The sequence below is a fragment of the Dromiciops gliroides genome, chromosome 2, assembly GCF_019393635.1.
Source record: "Dromiciops gliroides isolate mDroGli1 chromosome 2, mDroGli1.pri, whole genome shotgun sequence".
Lineage (NCBI taxonomy): Eukaryota > Metazoa > Chordata > Mammalia > Microbiotheria > Microbiotheriidae > Dromiciops > Dromiciops gliroides.
The window spans coordinates 224,609,862-224,630,295 of NC_057862.1; positions in this window are offsets into that span (position 1 = coordinate 224,609,862).

The window sequence follows — 20,434 nt, forward strand, 5'->3', positions numbered from 1 at the left end:
ATGATAATGGCCTTCAATGGAATGGTGGCAGTGTCAGAAGAGAGAATGGGGGATAGTCAAGAAATTTTTCAAAGAAGAAATATGCAGGCTTTGGCAAAAGCTTAGAGTGAAGAATGAGGCTCTTCCAGTGCCAAGATGGCAGCGTGAGGAAGCAACCTTCTGGAAATCTCCTAAATTTCTGCTTCAAACCAATATGAATCTGCATCTGAATCATTCCAGGAACAGAGAAGCAGCTTACCAGACCAGCAGGAAAGATTTGTCTTACCTAGGAGAGGAGAAAGTGAGCTCCAGGAGCAGCAGCAGCAGCAGCAATTTCTGGGCTCACAGCAGAGAGCCTGAAGTAGGGCTCTTAGCCTGCGGCAAATCACCCATCTGCAAATCAGCAGGTCACTAGGTAGGCAAGCAGTCTGTGTAGCATAGCAAGCCTCCTCACCAGGCACTCCACAGCTAGAACAGACCATTCAGAAGGCTTTGACCCCACTCATGACCGGTAGTAATGCTCCACTCAAGACTGGTCATCAGTAAGTTCCTGTCCCTGCTACCTCCCAACAGACAGACTCTTTCCAGGTCAAACTAGCAGCAGGGGGCTCCAGCCCTCAGCAGAACACAAAAAAGTTATCCTTCTAGGGCCTGCTATCAGAGAGACCCTTCTAACAGATCAACCCAGCAGCAGGGCACCAAACCTGGGACAGACAAACAATAAGATCACTCCTCCAGGGCCGGCCACCAGAAAAAACTTTGTTAACCTTTGCAGGCCAGTATGAGGATAGCACACACAGAGAAGGGCAGTTCACATCCAGTAGAGGCCACAAAGGAGGAATAACCCCCAATAACAATCAGATGTTTACTCTACAGAGAAAGCAAGCAGCTAAGCCCTGAAGGCCATTGAAAGCTAACAGTAAAATCCAGAGTCTCAGCACAAAAAATGGGAACAGTGGAGTAATAGACCAACTCCCTCATATAAAAACATCAAGAAACAAAAACTTGCTTTAAAAACCATACAAACAAAAAAGCTTGACTATTGACAGTTACTATAGTGATAGGGAAAGTCAAGGCATAAACATAGAGGAGTACAAATGTAACAAAATGACTAGAGATGTGATGAGTAAAATCTAATGTGTAGTCACCTTATTCCTGTTCCAAGTGTAGAGAAAACTAGCTAGGGTTTACTTATAAATTAGATGCTTCAGCACCAGTGTGGGAATTGAGCATTTATTAGTAAAAAAGAGAACACTTGGATTAGAAAGTCAAAAAAAGGCCCATCTACCTAGAATTCTCAAATTTTCCACCACCAGCCTTTTGGAGAGATAATTTGCTCCAGGATCCCTCCTCTACATCCTGAGGAGAGGCAATCCTTCCACCCCGCTTCAAGCTAATTGGTTAGCATAACACAAATCCATTGATTCACTGGACTTGAGGATGGTCTCATGTTGAGGTCAGAGTCCAAAGCTTCTGAGAACAATACCCTCTTGAGGGACAGTTAGGTGTGGTTTCAATTGAAATAACTTTACGTTAATCAGTGAAGTCAGTCAAGCTCAGTCAATCCAATCAATCTGGGGCCTTTGGGAGTTGGCAAAGCCCATTATTTTCTTGCACAGGTGAAACAGCATAGACAAATGCAAATTGGTCTCAGGTCCAAAAAGAATTCTTGGAAGAGCTTAAAAGGGACTCTTTTTTGGTTGTTAGGTTTTGGTTGGTTTTGGTTTTGGTTCTTTATTTTATTATTTTCCAGTTACATATAAGGGAAGATTTCAACATTTATTTTCATAGGATTTTCAGTTCCAAATTGTTCTTCTACCACCCCTTCCCTCCCCTCTCCCCAAGACAGAAAGCAATCTAATATAGACCATATATATATATATATATATATGTATATATACATATATATATATATATATACAGTCACATTTAACATATTTCTGCATTAGTCATATTGTGAAAGAAGAGTTAGAACACAAGGGAAAACCTCAAAAAAAGAAGGAAAAAAACCAGCACAAAAGTAGAAACAGTATAATTTAATCTGTATTCATAAGCCACAGTTTCTTTTTCTGGATGTTGAGAACATTTTCTATTGTGAAGTTCTTTGAAATTGTTTTATACCATTGCATTGCTAAAAAGAGCCAAGTCTATCACCATTGTTCATCACGCAATGTTGCTCTTACTGTATACAATATTCTCCTGGTTCTGCTCCTCTTAGTCAGCATCAGTTCATGTAAGTCCTTCCTGGTTTCTCTGAACTCCTCCTGCTCATCATTACTGTTCACATTAATTTTTTTAAATGTTGTGTTCTAAATTTTCTTCTTCCCTCCCTCCTTGTTCCTCCCTATGAAATCCAGCAATTTAATATAAGTCATACATGTGTAGTTATGCAAAACATCTTTTCATCAGTTAGGTGGAGAAAGAAAATAGACAAAATACCTTTAAAAAGAGGGGCTAACAAATAAAATTATTCTTAAATCTGTATTCAGATACCATCACTTCTATCTCTGTTGATGGTTTGCATTTTTCATATGTCCTTCTGATATCATGCTGCTCATCATTTCTTTCACAGTTACTGTTGTTAACTGTATTACTCTCCATCTTATTCCCTCCCCTTGATATTTACTCTATTTTGTATTTTCCTTCAACCTATCCCTTCTTGAAAGTGTTTTGCTTTTTACTGCCCCTTCCTCCAATCTGCCCTTCCTTCCATTGCCTCTCCCTACCCTTTTCCCCTTCCCTCACACTTTCCCACAGGGCAAGATATATTACTATCCCCTATTGAGTGTATATTTTATTCTCTCTTGGTCCAGTTCTGATGAGAGTTAGGCTCACTCACTCCCCTGGTCCTTCCCCATCTTTCCCTTGTAAGGGCCTAAAATTCTACCTGTGATGTCTAAAATCTAATTAGTGGTCACCTTAAATTAGAAAATGTATAGTGGGGGCAGCTAGGTGGCACAGTGGATAAAGCACCAGCCCTGGATTCAGGAGGACCTGAGTTCAAATTTGGTCTCAGACACTTAACACTTACTAGCTGTGTGACCCTGGGCAAGTTACTTGACCCCAGTTGCCTCACCAAAAAAAAAAAGAAAAGAAAAGAAAAGAAAAGAAAATGTATAGCACCAATCTTTAGGCATTAAGTATATATTAAAGTATATTACGGGTTAGTAAAGAGAAACACATGGAAAAAGTATCCCTATTCTGCCTGTCCCTGCTGCCTCTGCTACCAAGCCCAAGTCTGGACATGAAAAGAGATTTGCTCCTCCCTCCTCCTAGAAGCCTCCTGTGAAACAAGAAACAGGGCCATAAAAACACACAGCTCCAAGCTAATTGGTTAGTAGCACTGATTGACACAACTAAAAGGTGGTAACTTCCAAATGCTAAGTCACATGTGGATGCCAAATCACATGCTTTCTTTTCAGGCCAGAGCTCAAAATGTCCCTCCCAGCAGGGGGTGTCATTCCAATTCTCATACCCTCTCTCCATAAGCTTTTTCTTGTGTCTTTTATGTGAACTACTTTTCCCCAATCTGCCTCTCCCTTTCCCTTTCTTCCAGTACATTCTTCTTATGCCTTAACTTTATTTTGAAGATGTCATCATGGATCAGCTAGGTGACACAGTGGACAAAGAACTAGCCCTGGACCCAGGAGGTCCCAAGCCTAAATCAAGCCCCAGACATAAGCCACCCCACCCTGCCTGCCACACAAAAAGGTTAAACAAAAAATAAATGCTTTACAGATATTATCCTTTCTTATTCACTTTAGACCTATGACCCCTGTCTAAGTATATACCTTTCAGCTGCCTTAATGATGAGAAAGATCTTATGACTAAGAAATATTATCTCCCCATGTAGGAATGTAAACAGTTTAATATTTTAATATCTCCCATGATTTCTTTTTAATGTTTACCTTGTTTATGCTTCTCTGGAGTCTTGTATTTGAAAGTCAAATTTTCTACTCAGTTCAGGTCTTTTCATCACAAGTACCTGAAAGTCCTCTTTTTCATTGAAGTCCCATTGTTCCCCCTGAAAGATTATACTATTTTGCTGGGCACATGATTCTCAGCTATAGTCCCAGTTCCTTTCCCCTCTGGAATATCATATTCTATACCCTCCAGTCCTTTATTATAGAAGCTGCTAGATGTCATTGTACCATTACTGTAGCTCCACAGTATTTGAATTCTTTTTTTCTAGCTGCTTACAATATTTTCTCCTTGGACTGGGATCCCTGGAATTCGGCTATAATATTCCTGGATTTTTCCTTTTGGTATCTCTTTCAGGAGGTGCTTGGTGCATTCTTTCAATTTCTATTTTACTTTCTGCTTCTAGAGTATCAGGGCAATTTTCCCTGATAATTTCTTGGAAGATGATGTCTTCATTCTTTTTTTAATCATGGCTTTCAGACAGTCCAATGATTTTCTTTTTTCTTTTTCTTTCTTTTTTTTTTTTTTTTTTGCGGGGCAATGGGGGTTAAGTGACTTGCCCAAGGTCACACAGCTAGTAAGTGTCTGAGGCTGGATTTGAACTCAGGTACTCCTGAATCCAGGGCCGGTGCTTTATCCACTGTGCTACCTAGCTGCTCCCCTCAGTCCAATCACTTTCAAATTATCTCTACTGGATCTATTTTCCAGGTCAGCTGTTTTTCCAAGGACATATTTCATATTGCCCTCTATTTTTGTTTATTGAACTGGATTTGCTTTACTATGTCTTGGTTTCTCATAAAGTCACTAGCTTCCATTTGCTCAATCCTAATTCTTAGGCAATAATTTTCTTAAGAGAGCTTTTGTATCTCCTTTCCCATTTGGCTTTTAAAACTGCTGACTTTTTTCTCATAACTCTCCTGCATTGCTCTCATTTCTCTTTCCATTCTTTCCTCCATCTCTCTAAATATTCCTTCTATCTCTCCTATTTTCTCTTCAAAGTCCCTTTTGAGTGCTTCCATGGCCTGAGACCAATCCTTATTTTTCTTGGAAGCTTTGGATGTTGGAGCTTTGACTTTGTTATTATCTTCTTCTGAGGGTGCATTCTGGTCTACCCCTCCCTGAAAGAAGCTGTCTATTGTTTGCTGTTTACTTTGCTTACTCATCTCAGCCTGGAAGCAGATGTCTGATTGACATATGATTCTCTATGGTTGAAAGCTTGGCATGCCTGTGCCCCTCCCCTACTGGGCCACCATCACTCATTTAAGCCCACTGGGTAAGAACCGGGGCTCTTAGCCCCAACTCCAGCAGAGAATGCAGCCACTTCACCCCGGCCAACCACCAAATCCCCTCACTGGTCCATGAGCTGAGTCTCATAAGAAGACACTGGTGCTGAAGACTCCAAGGTGCTGGAAACACTATCTCTTCATACCTGGGTGTGGACCCATGCACTGAGCTCCTGTTTCAGCAGAATCAGCAGGTGATCCCAATTGCCTTCTTTGACTGAAAAATAATCTCATTCTGTTCTTATATGCATTTGGCTTCTTTTTTTTATGGCATTTATTTGGGAGTGTGTGGACAGGTTTATATGGAGTTTGTGGGAGTCACAGCTTCTTCTCTGCCATCTCCAGAAGGGACTTTAAAAAAACATATTAGAGAAGTAGAAGAAATATTGGGGAAAGAAATAAAAGTAATGCAAGAGAACCATGAAAAAGAAATACAAAAATTTCCTGAGGAAAAGAAGTCCTTAAAAACAGATTTAGCCAAATAGAAAAGGAAATACAAAAGGTCACTGAAGAAAATAATTCTTTAAAAGCTAGAACTCTATAAATGGAAATGAATGACTCTATGAGATACCAAGACACAAAATCCAAAACAGTGAAAAAAGTTAAGAAAATGTGAAATTTCTCATTGGAAAAACAACTGACCTATAAAATAGATGCAGAAGAGATCATATAAGAATTATTGGACTAATTGAAAGCCATGACCAAAAAAAAAAGCCAGGACAATCATTTTCAAGAAATTATCAAAGAAAACTCCCTTGAAATATTAGAAGCAGAGGGCAAAATAGAAACTGAAAGAATCCATCAATCACCACCTGAAAGAGATCCCAAACTGAAAACTCCACAAATTATCATAGCCAAATTTCAAAGCTCACAGATCAAGGAAAAAATATTGCAAGCAGCCAAAAAGAAACAATTCAAATACTGTGGAACTACCATCAGAATTACACAGAATTTGTCAGCTTCCACATTAAAGAATTTCAGGGCTTGGAATATAATATACCAGAAGGCAAAGGAGCTAGGTTGATTACCAAGAATCATATACCCAGCAAAATTGGATCTATTCTTTCAAGGGGAAAATGTATATTTAATGAAATAGAGCATTTTCAAGCATCTCTGATTAAAAGGTGAATTGAATAAAAAACTTCAAAAAACTCAAGAGAAAACATAAAAAGGTAAAAAAGAAAAAGAAAGAAAAACTGTAAAAAATTCAATAAGGCTAAGCTGTTTATATTTCTATATGATAATATTTGTAAGTCTTTTGGTGCTATTTTATTATATCTTCAAATTCCATAAAATGATTATTTTCTACATTCATCTTTGTAAGATTTTGAGTTCCCAATTTTCCCCTCCCTTTTCTTCCCTTCTCTCCCTCGATATGGCAAGCAATCAAATATAGGTGTTATATATCATGTTATACATATTTCCATATCAAGCATTTTATAAAAGGGAAATCAGAAGAAAACAGAAAATCCTCAAGAATGAAAAAATAATAAAAAATTAAGTGAAAATAGTATACATTGATCAGCATTAAGAATAACATTTTCCATCATAAATCTTTTGGAATTGCCTTGGATCATTTTATTACTGAGAAGATCTAAGTCTTTTACAGTTGATCATCACACATAATGTTTCTGTTATTGTGTAACAATGTTCTTTTGGTTCTCCTCACTCTATTTGTAGTCCTAACAACTTTATTTTAAAAACAATTAGAAGGTATATATAAAGACAGAAGATGTGGTCATAAAATGATTTTGAAAGGATGATAATATTTGTAAGTCTTAACAACTTTTTAATGAAAATAATTAGGAGTATATGTAGACAGAGGTTGTTATTCTGAGGTGACATTAATGGGATGACACCCCCAAACTCCTAAAATAAAGGGGTAAGAAAAAATATCACATGGAAGGAAAAGGAGAGAGAAATTGAATTTTGTAAATTGTCCCCCTTCTCCTCCAATGGACACACACAAAGAGGCATGAAAGAACTATCATAATGTAGAGGAAAATGGGTGGGTGGCAGGCAAAGATTAAACCTTACCCTTAGTAAAACACTTTTGAGGAAGGAAAGGGTGGGGTGGGGGGGAGAAACAGGTGAAATATAGCATGGAGAGAAATAAACAGTTAGTCATCATAACTATTAATGTGAATGTGATGAACTCACCCATTAAACAGAGATGGATACCCGAATAGATTAAAAACCAAAATCCTACAATATATTGTTCAAAAGAAACTCATCTGAAGCAGAGGGTATATGTAAAGGGTTGGAACAGAATCTATTATGCTTCAGATGAAGCAAAGAAAGCAGGGATAGCAATCACGATTTCAGAAATGCAAAAGCAAAAATAGATCTACTTAAAAGAGATAAAGAAGGAAACTATATCTTGATGAATGGTACCATACAAAATGAAGACATATCAATATTCATCATATATTCACCAAATGGTATAGCATACAAATTTTTGAAGGAGAAGTTGAATGAATTACAGGAGGATATTTATAATAAAATTATCCTACTGGGGGTCTTTAACCTTCCTCTCTCAGAACTGGATAAATCTAACCAAAAAATAAACAAGAAAGAAGTTAAAGAAATGAATAAATTTTTTGAAAAGTTAGATATGATTGATAGGTTTCTGGAGAAAATTGAATGGGAATAGAAAGGAATATAACATCTCAGCAATACATGGGACCTATATAAAAATTGACCACTTATTAGGACGTAAAAACCTTAAAAGCAAATGCAGAAAAAGAGAGTAAACAAATCATTTTCAATTAATAATATAATAAATATTACATTCAATAATGGAAAATTGAAAGATATTAAAAAGCAATAAGAAATTAAATAATCTGATCATAAATAAGTCAATTAAAGAAAAATTCATGAAAAATAAATGATTTTATAAAGAAAATGGCAATGATGCAACAATATATCAAAATTTATGGGATGCAGCCAAAATAGTACTTACATGAAAATGTATATCCTTAACTGCTTATATCAATAAAATAGAAAAAAAAGCAGATCAATGAATTGAGCATGCAACTAAACAGTAAATTAGAAATCCTGAAAAACAAAGGAGAAATGAATAAAATTGAAATTATGAAAACCATTTAATTAATAAATAAAACTAGAAGCCTGTTTTATGAAAAACAAAATAGATAAACCCTTGGTTAATTTTATAGAAAAATGAAAGAAGGAAACCAAATTATTATTATCAAAAATGAAAGGGGTGAACTCACCACCAATGAAGAAATTAAGACAATTATTAGGAATTATTTTGCCCAATTATATGTCAATAAATTTGATAATCTAAATAAAATGGTTTAATATCTACAAAAATATAAATTACCTAGATTAACAGAAGAAGAAATAAAATATTTGAATAACCTAATTTTAGAAATATAAATTGAACAAGCCATTAGTGTACTTCCTAAGCAAAAAAATCCCCAGGACCAAATGGATTCACAAGTGAATTCTACCAAACATTTAAAGAATAATTAATCCCAATATTATATAATTTATTTGAAAAAAAACCAGAAGGATTCCTACCAAATTCATTTTATAAGAAAAATATGTTGTTGATACCCAAGCCAGGAAGAGTCAAAAGAGAGAAAGAAAATTATAGACCAATATCATTAATAAATATTTATGCAAATTTGTTTAAATAAAATGCTAGCAAAAAGATTACAGTAATAAATCACAAGGATCATATATTATGAACAGATGGGGTTTATACCAGGAATGCAGGGTTGGTTCAATATTAGGAAAAATATCAGCATAATTGACCATATCATTAACAAAAGCAATAGAAATCATAAGATTATCTCAATAGATGCAGGAAAGGCCTTTGACAAAATACAGCACCCATTCCAATTAAAAACCACTTAAGAGCATAGGAATAAAGAGATCTTACCTTAAAATGTTAGGAACTATTTATCTAAAACCATCAGAAACCATTACATGTAATGGGGATAAGCTAGAAGCCTTCTGAATACAATCAGGGATGAAGCAAGCATAGCCATTATCATCTCTGTTATTTAATATTGTACTAGAAATATTAGCTATAGCAATAAGAGAAGAAAAAAGAAATTAAAGTAATTAGAATAAGTAATGAGGAAACAAAACTATCACTTTTTTCAAATGATATGATGTTATACTTAGAAAATCCTAGAGAATCAATTGAAAGGCTATATGAAATTATTAACAACTTTAGCGAATTTTCAAGTTACAAAACAAACCCTCATAAATCCTCAGCCTTTCTATTTATTACCAACAACGTCCAGGAAGAACAGACAGAAAGATAAATTCCATTTAAAATTACTGTGGCCAATAGAAAATACTTGAGATTCTACCTGTCAAGACTAACACAGGAACTGTATGACCAAAACTACAAAACACTTTTCACACAAATAAAGTCAGATCTAAACAATTGGAAAAATATTAATTGCTCATGGATGGACTGAGCCTATATGATAAAAACAATCCTACCTAAATTTATTTATTTGGTGCTATACCAAACAAACTATCAAAAATATTTTTTGTAGATCTAGTAAAAATCAGAACAAAATTCATCTGGAAAAACAAAAGTTCAAAGATATCATGGGAATTAATAAACAAATACAAAAGAAGGTGGTATAGCAGTGCCAAATCTCAAATTGTATTATAAAGTGGTAATTATCAAAGCAATCTGGTACTGGCTAAGAAACAGAGAGGTGGATCAGTGGAATAGTATAGGTATAAATTACACTCTGGTAAATGACTAGAGTAATCTAAACTATGATAAACCAAAAGATCCAAGCTTTTGGAACAAAAACTCATTATTTGAGAAAAACTGCAGGGAAAAACTGGAAAACAGTATTCCACAAACTAGGTATAAACAAACATCTCACACAGTATACTAAAATAAAGTCAAAATTCACACATAAAAGATGATACCATAAGCAAATTAAGAGAGTGTGGAATCATTTAACTGTCAGATTTATGGGAAGAGGAAGAATTTAGGAGAAAGGAAGATATAGAGAGTTAAACAAAATGTAAAATAGATCTTTTTGATTATAAAAAAATTTAAAACTTTTTGCACAGAAAAGTAATGTAACTAAGATTAAGAGGGAAGCAGAAAAATAGGAAAGGATTTTTGAAACAAATATCTCTGATAAAGTCTCATTTCTCAATTATATAGAGAACTATGTCAAAATTATAAAAATACAAGTCATTCTCTAATTGATAAATTTTCAAAGGATATGAACAGGCAGTTTTCAAACAAAGAAAGCAATGCTCTATATAATCATACAAAAACATGCTTTAGATCACTATTGATCAGAGAAATACAAATTAAAACAACTGAGATATCACCTCACACCGATGAAAGTGGTAAAAATAACAAAAAATGGAAAATATTTAATGTTGGGTTGTGTGTGGGAAAACTGGGACAGTAATCCATTGTTGGTGGAGTTGTGAAAAGATCTAAATATTCTGGAGAGCAATTTGAAACTATGCCCAAAAGGCTATAGAACTGTGCTTTCCCTTTTAACTATATTTCATAAACTTCCTATTTCACATGGTTTTGAGATAAATGCTTTAGTGATTGAAAAGAACCATAAACATAGAGGTAAGAGACATTTGCTGTTGTTTTGATGCATTAAATTCTCATTGGAAAGACTGAAGAGAATGCACAAAGGTCTGTTAAAGCATTAGTAGTAACTATGAACATCCTTAATAAACACGCAAAATAGCAGAGCCTCAGAAGTGGAAGAGTCTTGATCTGTCATTTCTAATTCATACTTGAATAGGAATGATCTGTACACAACCTATGGCAAATCTTCCTGAAAACCACTGAGGAAAGGAAGTCTACAACTTCTCGAAATAACCCATTCTACTTTTAAGCAACTCTAATCACTTGGTAGTTTTTTCTTCAAATCCATACTAAATTATTTCTTTATGACTTGTATTTATTGCTTCAACATTAGCTTTCTACTGCCAAACAAGTTTAATATCGCCTCTATATAACAATCCTCTATGTATTTGAAGATAGCTAGGATAGGCAGCCTGAGTCTTCTCTTTTCCAGGCAAAACATCCCAACTATTTCAACCTATTTTTGTTTGTCAGTATCCCCAATCTTTTCCCCATTCCATTTAATCCACTCTTCTGAAGTCACCTGAGCTCATCATTGTCCTTTCTAAAATGTGTTACAAATTTGGTTGAGGTATAACATCATTGCAATTATAGCACTGAAGTCCAGTATCCTCAGCTGCAATATAAGCAAGAGTGGTTTGGCCACTGTCTGAGAAGTTGCTACATTGAAAATATTTCCTTTAAGTATAAAATAATAGTCATATTTTTGCCCCCATAGGATAAATAGAAGCAGTTGATTACAGATTACTATTAGAGTCTGAGGAAAGAGTTATCAAAAACTGGGAAAGTTCATTATTTAAACAGAAGAATGTGGAATAGGAGCAATTGTGGTCAGGGAAAGGATAACAAACAGTAAGTACTTAAACTGTGTTACTCAATGCATTAAGTATTGTATATACCAAAAAAGGAGCAAAAGCAGTCCCTTCCCTCGAGAAGCTCAAATTCTTATGGGGGAGACAATATGCAATTAACTCTGTAGAGATGAGATAGATAGATAGGTAGATAGATAGATAGATAGATAGATAGATAGATAGATAGATAGATAGATAGATAGAAAGGCAGAGGTATCTAGAGGCAGAAATATCCATAGATATAGCTTTTTCTCTCTGTCTCTCTTTCTCTCTCTATTTTCCTTTCCCTCTCCCCAGATAGATTAAAGACCTCAATATAGATATTCACACACATATATATGGTAGCTATAAGATAAAGTGGTTAAGAAAGTACCAGAAGTGAAGAGGAGACCTGAAGTCTAGAAATGCCTCTTGGAAATAGTGGGGTTTGAGCTGGGTCTTGAAGGAAGAGAAACCAATAGTAAGAAATGAGTAGGGAGAGTACTGCAGGCATGTGGAAAGCCCACAAAAAAGTCTAGAGTAAGGAGATGGACTATTGTGTTGAGAGAGCAGTAAGTAGGCTTGTGATGCTAGAAAATATTTTTCCTCTTTCTTGACTATAGAAGACACTTGTCTGGTGGTGGCGTGTTGGCTTTGCCTCATCCTTGCTCCACATCAACCTCACTGTGGGCCCAGGCATTCAATCCCAAAGGAGAACCAATATCATTGGAACACCCTCCCAAACACATTGGTTGGTTTATCTCACAATCTTAAAGACATATCCCTTTAGAGATTATCTTCCATCTACTGTGTGGATATCTTGTTATATGGTTATTCACAGGCTATCTCCCCTATTAGAATGTTAGATTTTGAAGGCAGATAAAGTTTTGCTGTTGTAGTTTTGGGCCGTTATTTGTATCTTCAGTGCTTAGCACCCATATAACTCAGTTCAACACTTAATATGGAAATAAGTGTGATACAGTGGAATAGATACTGGATTGTTTGGAGTGAGAGAACCTAGCTTCAGGTGGGATTTCTGCCATCACCACTTATACATCCTTGCTCATATTTCTAGGCCTCAGTTTCCTTAATTTTCAAATGACAGAGTAGAATTAAGTGATCATTAAGATCCTTTCCAGCATTACCTGTGTTATCCTTTGAGAAATTCTAATATCAAAAGACAGAAAGGTTTCTTTGTAGATGTTTTGCCTTTACTTTTTAATGTGAAAGTGAAAAAAGATGGAAATATAATTCTAAGTAATTTAACCAGTGTATAATTAGCATGCATACTGTATCTCTGCTAGGCTATCTTTATTTTATATCATTTATTGAAAAACAAGTTGACTCAGCACTGTATAAATCATAGAAGACATGGTTCCTACCCAAAAGGCTTACAATCTAAGTCAAACAGAGAAAACAATTCACACATAAAATATGTCAGATGAGAAGTTGATTAAATTTTGAAGATAGAAATTCTTAATTATGTGTCTGCACTGTTTTACTACTGAAAAACATAAATAGCATCAAAGAGAAAATGTTTCAGAATATTCATTCAAGGTATTGCTTTAAATCTAGTTTTCTACTATTTAAAAATTATAAAAGATAATTTAATATGTGGGATTACTTTAATTAAAAAAAGAGAAATACTCTTTGAAGCATGGGAAATGCTATGTCAGCATGTTGGAATTTCATTGTAGTGATCTCATTTTGCTTTCAATCTTAACTTTTCATTCTTTCTTTCATGTGTTTTTGTGATTCAGGGAGTCATACTCAAGAGGACAATAGGTAAAATTCTAATTACTGACCAACTATACAATGAAGATGGTATCTTCATGGCATCTTTTTGTGGTTTTATTTTATCATTGTTTTTCTTCTTTTTTGTGGGGCAATGAGGTTTAAGTGACTTGCCCAGGATCGCACAGCTAGTAAGTGTGTGCCAAGTGTCTGAGGCAAGATTTGAACTCAGGTCCTCCTTAATCCAGGGCTGGTTCTTTATCCACTGTGCCACCTAGCTGCCCCCATTTTATCTTTTTGAAGAGACAGTGTGATGTAGTAGAAATTGTGATTAATTTAGAATCAGAAGTCTTGGCCTAGGTCCCTCCTTTTTCACCTTCTAATCCTGTAAATTTTCCTAAAATTTGGATTATGTCCATGATATTCCATAGATCAATACACTTTATTGACTCTTTATTACCTCCCAACTTTCTTTGGCAAGTAAAACCCTCCACAACCTATTTGTAATGTACCTTCACAACCTTATCATATATTGTTTATTCTCATTCTTTCACTTGATGTTTCAATCAAAATAACCTTCTTGTTTTTCTTCATACAAAACATTTTATTTTCTATCTCCATGTCTTCTTCCAGGCCCCCTGGAATACATGTGAGGTGCTCCTCCATCTCTTAATCTTTTTTTACTCTGCTCAGCTAAAGTACCAGCTTCAATTTCTATTCTTCCTTGATTCCCTTACCGCCCCTCCCCCAAACCCACGTATATCTTTGTATCTATCTCCCTGCCAAAGTACCTCATATTTTCTGTGGCACCTAGGTGGCACAGTGGATATAGCAATGGCCCTGAAGTTGGGAGCAACTGAGTTAAAATCTCATCCGAGGGGCAGCTAGGTGGCGCAGTGGATAAAGCACCGGGCCTGGATTCAGGAGTAGCTGAGTTCAAATCTGGCCTCGGATACTTAACACTTACTAGCTGTGTGACCCTGGGCAAGTCACTTAATCCCCATTGTCCACCAAAAAAAAACAAAAACAAAAAAAAATCTCATCCTAGACACTTAGTAGCTATGTGACAATGGGCAAGTCATTTAAACCCAATTGTCTTAAACATCCTGTGTCATCTCCAGTTGTCCTTATGCACATATATACAAGTATAAATATATATATGAACACATATATACACATATATCTTGCCAATGGACCCAGATGGCTCTGCAGCAGAGAGTGAGATTGGTGACTTTGCACTGTCCTCCCTCACTTAAATCCAATTCACTGGAGTCATGATGTCATGGTCCTCTTTGAGAGGGAAGGACAAAAAACACCAACCTCATTTTTGCAGTTATTTCTTTTGTATAAAATATATGTTTCCCCCCCCCCCCCCAGATTTCCTTGTAAGGCAGGGACCGTTTAGTTTGTCGTCTTTTAATCCTCAATACCTAACAGGGTGTCTGAGACAATTTAGGTACTTAATAAATATTTGGTAATTGTTTGGTTGGGGCAAGCCTTCTAATCTGTCTTAGGCCACATTTCTTTATTTTTTCTTTTATTTTTTCTGGTTAGAATTTTATTTCTGAATTACATGGAAAAAGAAATTTTGACAACAATTTTTTAAAACTTTGTGTTCCAACTTCTCTTCCTCCCTCCCTTCCCACCCCCACCCCCACCCCCAAGAACTCAAGTAATTCAATATAAGTTATACATGAGTAGTTATGGAAAACATTGCCACATTACCTGGGTTGTGAGAGAAAACAGATAAAAACAAAACTTCAGATAAGGGAACTGTCAACAAAAAGTATGCTTCAATCTGTTTTCAGATACCATCAGTTCTTTCTCTATAGATGGATTGCAATTTTCACTAGTCCTTCAGAGACATATTGGATCATTGCCTTGCTGACAATAACCATGTTTCCCAGCAGATCATCTTACACTATTGCTGTTATTTTGTTTTTGGTACAATTCACTGTGCTTTTGTTCATGTAGGTCTTTCCAGTTTGTTTTTCCTGATAGCATCCTGTTAATAATAATCTTTATATAGTATATTAAACTTGACAAAGAATTTCCTTGACAATAGCCCAGCAAAGTAGGTACAATATTTTTTGCCATTATAGTCAATCATCATAACTATTTCCCTCCATCCTATGCCCTTCCCATGACATTTACTCTATTTTCAATCTTCTTTTACCCTATTCCTCCTCAAAAGTCTTTTGCTTCTGACTGCCCCCTCCATTGCTCTGCTCTCCCTTCTTTCACCTTTGCTTCCTTATCCTCTTCCCCTCCTACTTTCCTGTAGGGTTAGATTGATTACTCCTCCCAATTGGGTGTGTATGTTATTCCTTCCTTGAGCCTGCTCTGATGAGATTAAAGTCTTTGAGCTAATTCTGTGTTCTAATTTTTTTTCCTCCCTCCCTATGAAATCAAGCAATTCAATATGTCATACATGTGCAATTAAGCAGAACATCTTCACATTTTTCAAAAGTTTTTTGCTTTTTACTGCTCCATCCGCCAATCTGTCCTTCTTTCCTTCCCTTAATCTCCCAGCCACCTTATCTCCTTCCTCTCACACTTTCCCTCAGGTCAAATATATATTATTATACCCACTTGAGTATGTATGTTATTGCCTCTTTGAGCCAATTCTGATGATAGTAAGGTTCACTCACTCCCCAACTCCTTCCCCCTCTTCTCCTTCCCTCTATAAGCTTTTTCTTGTTTCTTTCATGAGAGATACCTCTCCCCCGTCCTCCTCTCCCCTTCCTACTCCCCCAGTGCATTTCTCCTACCCCTCAACCCTATTTTAAAGATGTTAACATGGGTTACCTAGGTGGCACAGTAGACAAAGCACCAGCCCTGGACCCAGGAAGCCCCGAGCCCAAATCTGGCAGCAGACTTAAGACACCCTACACTGCCTGCCCCACAAAAAACAACGATAAACAAAAAAATGCTTTATATATATCATCCCTTCATATTCAGTTCAGACTTGTGTCCTCTGTATAAGCGTATCCCTTTTAGCGACTCTAATATTGAGAAAGTTCTTATGAGTTAGAAATATTATCTTCCCATGTAGGAATGTAAACAGTTTAATATTTTTTTTTCGTGGGGCAAGGGGGTTTAAGTGACTTGCCCAGGGTCACACAGCTATAAAAGTGTCAAGTGTCTGAGGTTGGACTTGAACTCAGGTCCTCCTGAATCCAGGGTCAGTGCTTTATCCACTGTCCCAGCTAGCTGAACCAATAGTTTAACCATTTAATATCCCTCATGATTTCTTTTTCATGTTTATATTTTTATGTTTCCTGAAGGTCTTCTATTTGAAAGTCAAATTTTCTATTCACTAAAGGTCTTTTCATCACAAATGCCAGAGAGTCCTCCTTTTTATTGAAGTTCCATTTTTTTTTTTACTCTGAAAGATTGTATTCAATTTTGCTGGATAGGTGATTTTTGGTTGTAATTCCAGTTCCTTTGCCCTCTGGAATATCATATTCTATACCCTCTGGTCCTTCAATGAATATGCTACTAGATTTTGTTTTACCTTTATTGCAGGTCCAAAGTATTTGAATTCTGTTTTTCTAGCTGCTTGAAATATTTTCTTCTTGACCTAGGAGCTCTGGAATTTGGCTATAATATTCCTGGAAGTATTCCTTTTGTGATCTCTTTCTGATGTTATTAGTCTATTCTTTCAATTTCTATTTTACATTCTGCTTCTAGAATATGAGGGTAATTTTCCCTGACAGTTTCTAGAAGATGATATCTAAACTCTTATTTTGATCATGGTTTTCAGGTAGTCCAATGATTTTCAAATTATCTCCTAGATCTATTTTCCAGGTCAACTGTTTTTCCAAGGAGATATTTAATATTGCCCTCTATTTTTTTATTCAACTTGATTTGCTTTACTATGTCTTGGTTTCTCATAAAATCACTAACTTCCATTCATTCAATCCTAATTCTTAGGTAATAATTTTCTTCAGAGAGCTTTTGTATCACCTTTTCCTTTTGGCTTTTCAGGCTGTTGACTTTTTTCTCATAACTCTCCTGCATTGCTCTCATTTCTCTTTTCATTCTTTCCTTCACCTCTCTAAATCTTCCTTGTATCTCTCCTACTTTCTCTTCAAAGTCCCTTTTGAGTGCTTCCATGACCTGAGATCAATTCCTTTTTTTCTTGGAAGCTTTGTATGTCCTGAGTTTATTATCCCCTTCTGAGGGTGCACCTCAACCTTCCTTATCACTAAAGAAACTTTCTCTAGTTCTCAGCTTTCTTTGCTTGCTCTTCTTGCTCCCTCTTACTTGACTTTTAACTCCCTTTTACAATGGGGCCCTACTTCCAAGCTACACTACTCCAAGCTTCATAGGATCCCAGGTGTTTTGGGTTGAGGGAGGGAAGGTTTTTCACTTGCCTGGCCTGTTCTCTTCTCTGAAGATAACCTCAAGATGACTTGCTAATTAACCAGCAAGCAATTTTTTTTTTTTTTATGCTGTGGTTCTTTTTTAAAATTTTTTTAATGAAGTATTTTATTTTTCCCATTACATGTAAAGATAGTTCTCAACTTTTGTCTATACCAGCTTTCCAATTTCAGATTTTTCTCCCTCCCTCCCATCCCTACCCCCTCCCCTAGACAGCAGGTAATCTGATATATATTTATATAAATATATATACATACATATATATACATATTTACATATATGTATACACACATATTAACATTAAACATATTTCTACATTAGTCATGTTATAAGAGAAAAATCAGAGCAATGATGGAAAACCTCAAAATAGCAAAACAACAGCACCAAAAGCAAAAGTAATAATATGGTTCATTCAGCATCTATACTCCACAGTTCTTCTTTTTTTTTTTCCCCTGGATTTAGTGATCCTCTTCCATCATGAGTTCCCTGGAACTCTTCTGTTCCATTGCATTGGTGAGAAGAATATAGTCCATCACAGCAGATCAACAAACAATGTTGATGATACTGTGTGCAATGTTCTTCTGGTTCTGCTCATCTTACTCATCGTCAGCCCACGCAAGACCCTCCAGGTTTCTCTGAACTCCTCCTGCTCATCATTTCTTACAACACAATAGTATTCCATTACATTCATATACCACAACTTGTTCAGCCATTCCCCAATTGATGGGCATCCCCTCAACTTCCAATTCCTTGCCACCACATAAAGAGCAGCTATAAATATTTTTGTACATGTAGGTCCTTTTCCCCTTTCCATGATCTCTTTGGGCAAAAGACCCAAAAGTGGTATTGCTGGGTTATGCTGTGGTTCTTACCTCCAATGAGCCTGCTCCCCTTAGGTCCCATAAACTTGCCTGTATCCCCAGCCCTACCTCTGGGTGAGTCCTTCAGCCCTCTCTCCTGACCATAAGGTTAGTTCTAGAAGATGCTGGTGCTGCAGTTGATTCAAAGCCTTGGAGGTAAGTTTCTCTGGCACAGCCTGCCTGGGGACTGTGTTGGTGCAATCGTGGGTGTTGGACTCTTCTTGCAGCCCAGAATGACCCCCTCTAATTTGTCCTTGACTGGAAAATAATCTCAGGTCATCTTTTTTTAAGTTTTGCTGCTCCATGGGCTTGTTTTATTTCTATTTGGGGTGTAATTGCGTCATGAGCTCTGTGCATTTAATGTCTTTCCTCTGCTGTCTTGGCTCTGCTCCCCCATTTACTTAATTTTAAAATGACCATAATTATATTAGCAGCATTTACTGCAAGTGGTTGTTGTAAGAATCATTTGAAATAATGTAAAGTAGTATGTATATCCTTTAAAATGAAAACTATTTTTATGTTTATATTGACTTCCAAACATTCTGAAATACCCAAAAGTCCTACCTTAAGAAAACTGAAACTCCTAAGCAAAAATTTATGAGAGGTAAGTCAGGGTTTGATTCTTCACTTTGTTCATGGATTTTTCTACTTTACAAAGGATTTACTGCAAGGTTTAGAAGCTTCCCTAGTCCATATGAAACCTTATTTGATTTACCAAAACAAACAAAAAAAACATTTCACAAAGCTCTCTAGCATCTCATCTATGCAATTGAATGAGATATATTTAATTTCTTGCAACCTATCTGCATCAAAGTTTCTACTGAGGTATATTCCACTGAAAACACAATTTGTACTTTTAGTTCTGATGCACATGATCCTAGAGCCTATGAAAACGGATAAGGATTTCCTGGTTGGAGATCAGCAATTTCTAAATGTCAAGCAATGTCTGGAATCTACTCCTAGGGGCTAACAAACTCTCTATAATTGTTTCTGTTTTATGGATCCATGTGATTAAGTGTCTGAAGAAAAAGCTACAGAAGCTGTTTTGGTTCTTATCACTGATTAGTTTGGCTTCATTTCAAAACAATGAAAAATAACCATCTGTTGATCTCCTTGTCTTGTAAACTAAGGAGCAGGAATTCCTTCTATTTTGAGCATCTGGACCATCATGGATTTATGCTACAAAGGGGGTTAAAGTGAGTCTGGCAGCTGGTGAAATAGTAAATAGAGTACTGCGCCTGGAGTCTAGAAGACTCCAGTTCAAATCCAACCCGAAGGCATATATGAGCTGTGTGATCCTGGCCAAGTCATTTAAACTCTGTTTAAGTCAGTTTCCTGAATCATAAAATTAGGATAAAAATAGCATCTACTTCACAGATTGTGTGTGTGTGCGTGTGTGTGTGTGTGTGTGTGTGTGTGTGTGTGAGGACTGAGTGAGATAATATTTATCAAAAACATTTAGAACACTGGCACATTATTCACTTTCCTTCCCTACTCCCTTTAAAGAGCAGATAGCATTATTAAAAAAAAAAATCAATTGCCTTTGGAGACTTATCTCATTGACTGAGTAATGATTATTTTACAAATCCTGACTTTTCTGAATTTATAAACTCTTTTCACCTTATTTAAGTTAGAAGAACCTTAAAATGTTAGACCTGCATGGGACCTAAGAAATCACCTATTTCGGCCTCCTTATTTCACAAGTGAAGAAACAAAATCATTGGGGAGGACCATCACAAATCAGTAATTCTTGCAAATAGATAAATAGTTTCAGAAAGACTTACAGCTAGCCACAAATGCAGAAAATCACTCAAA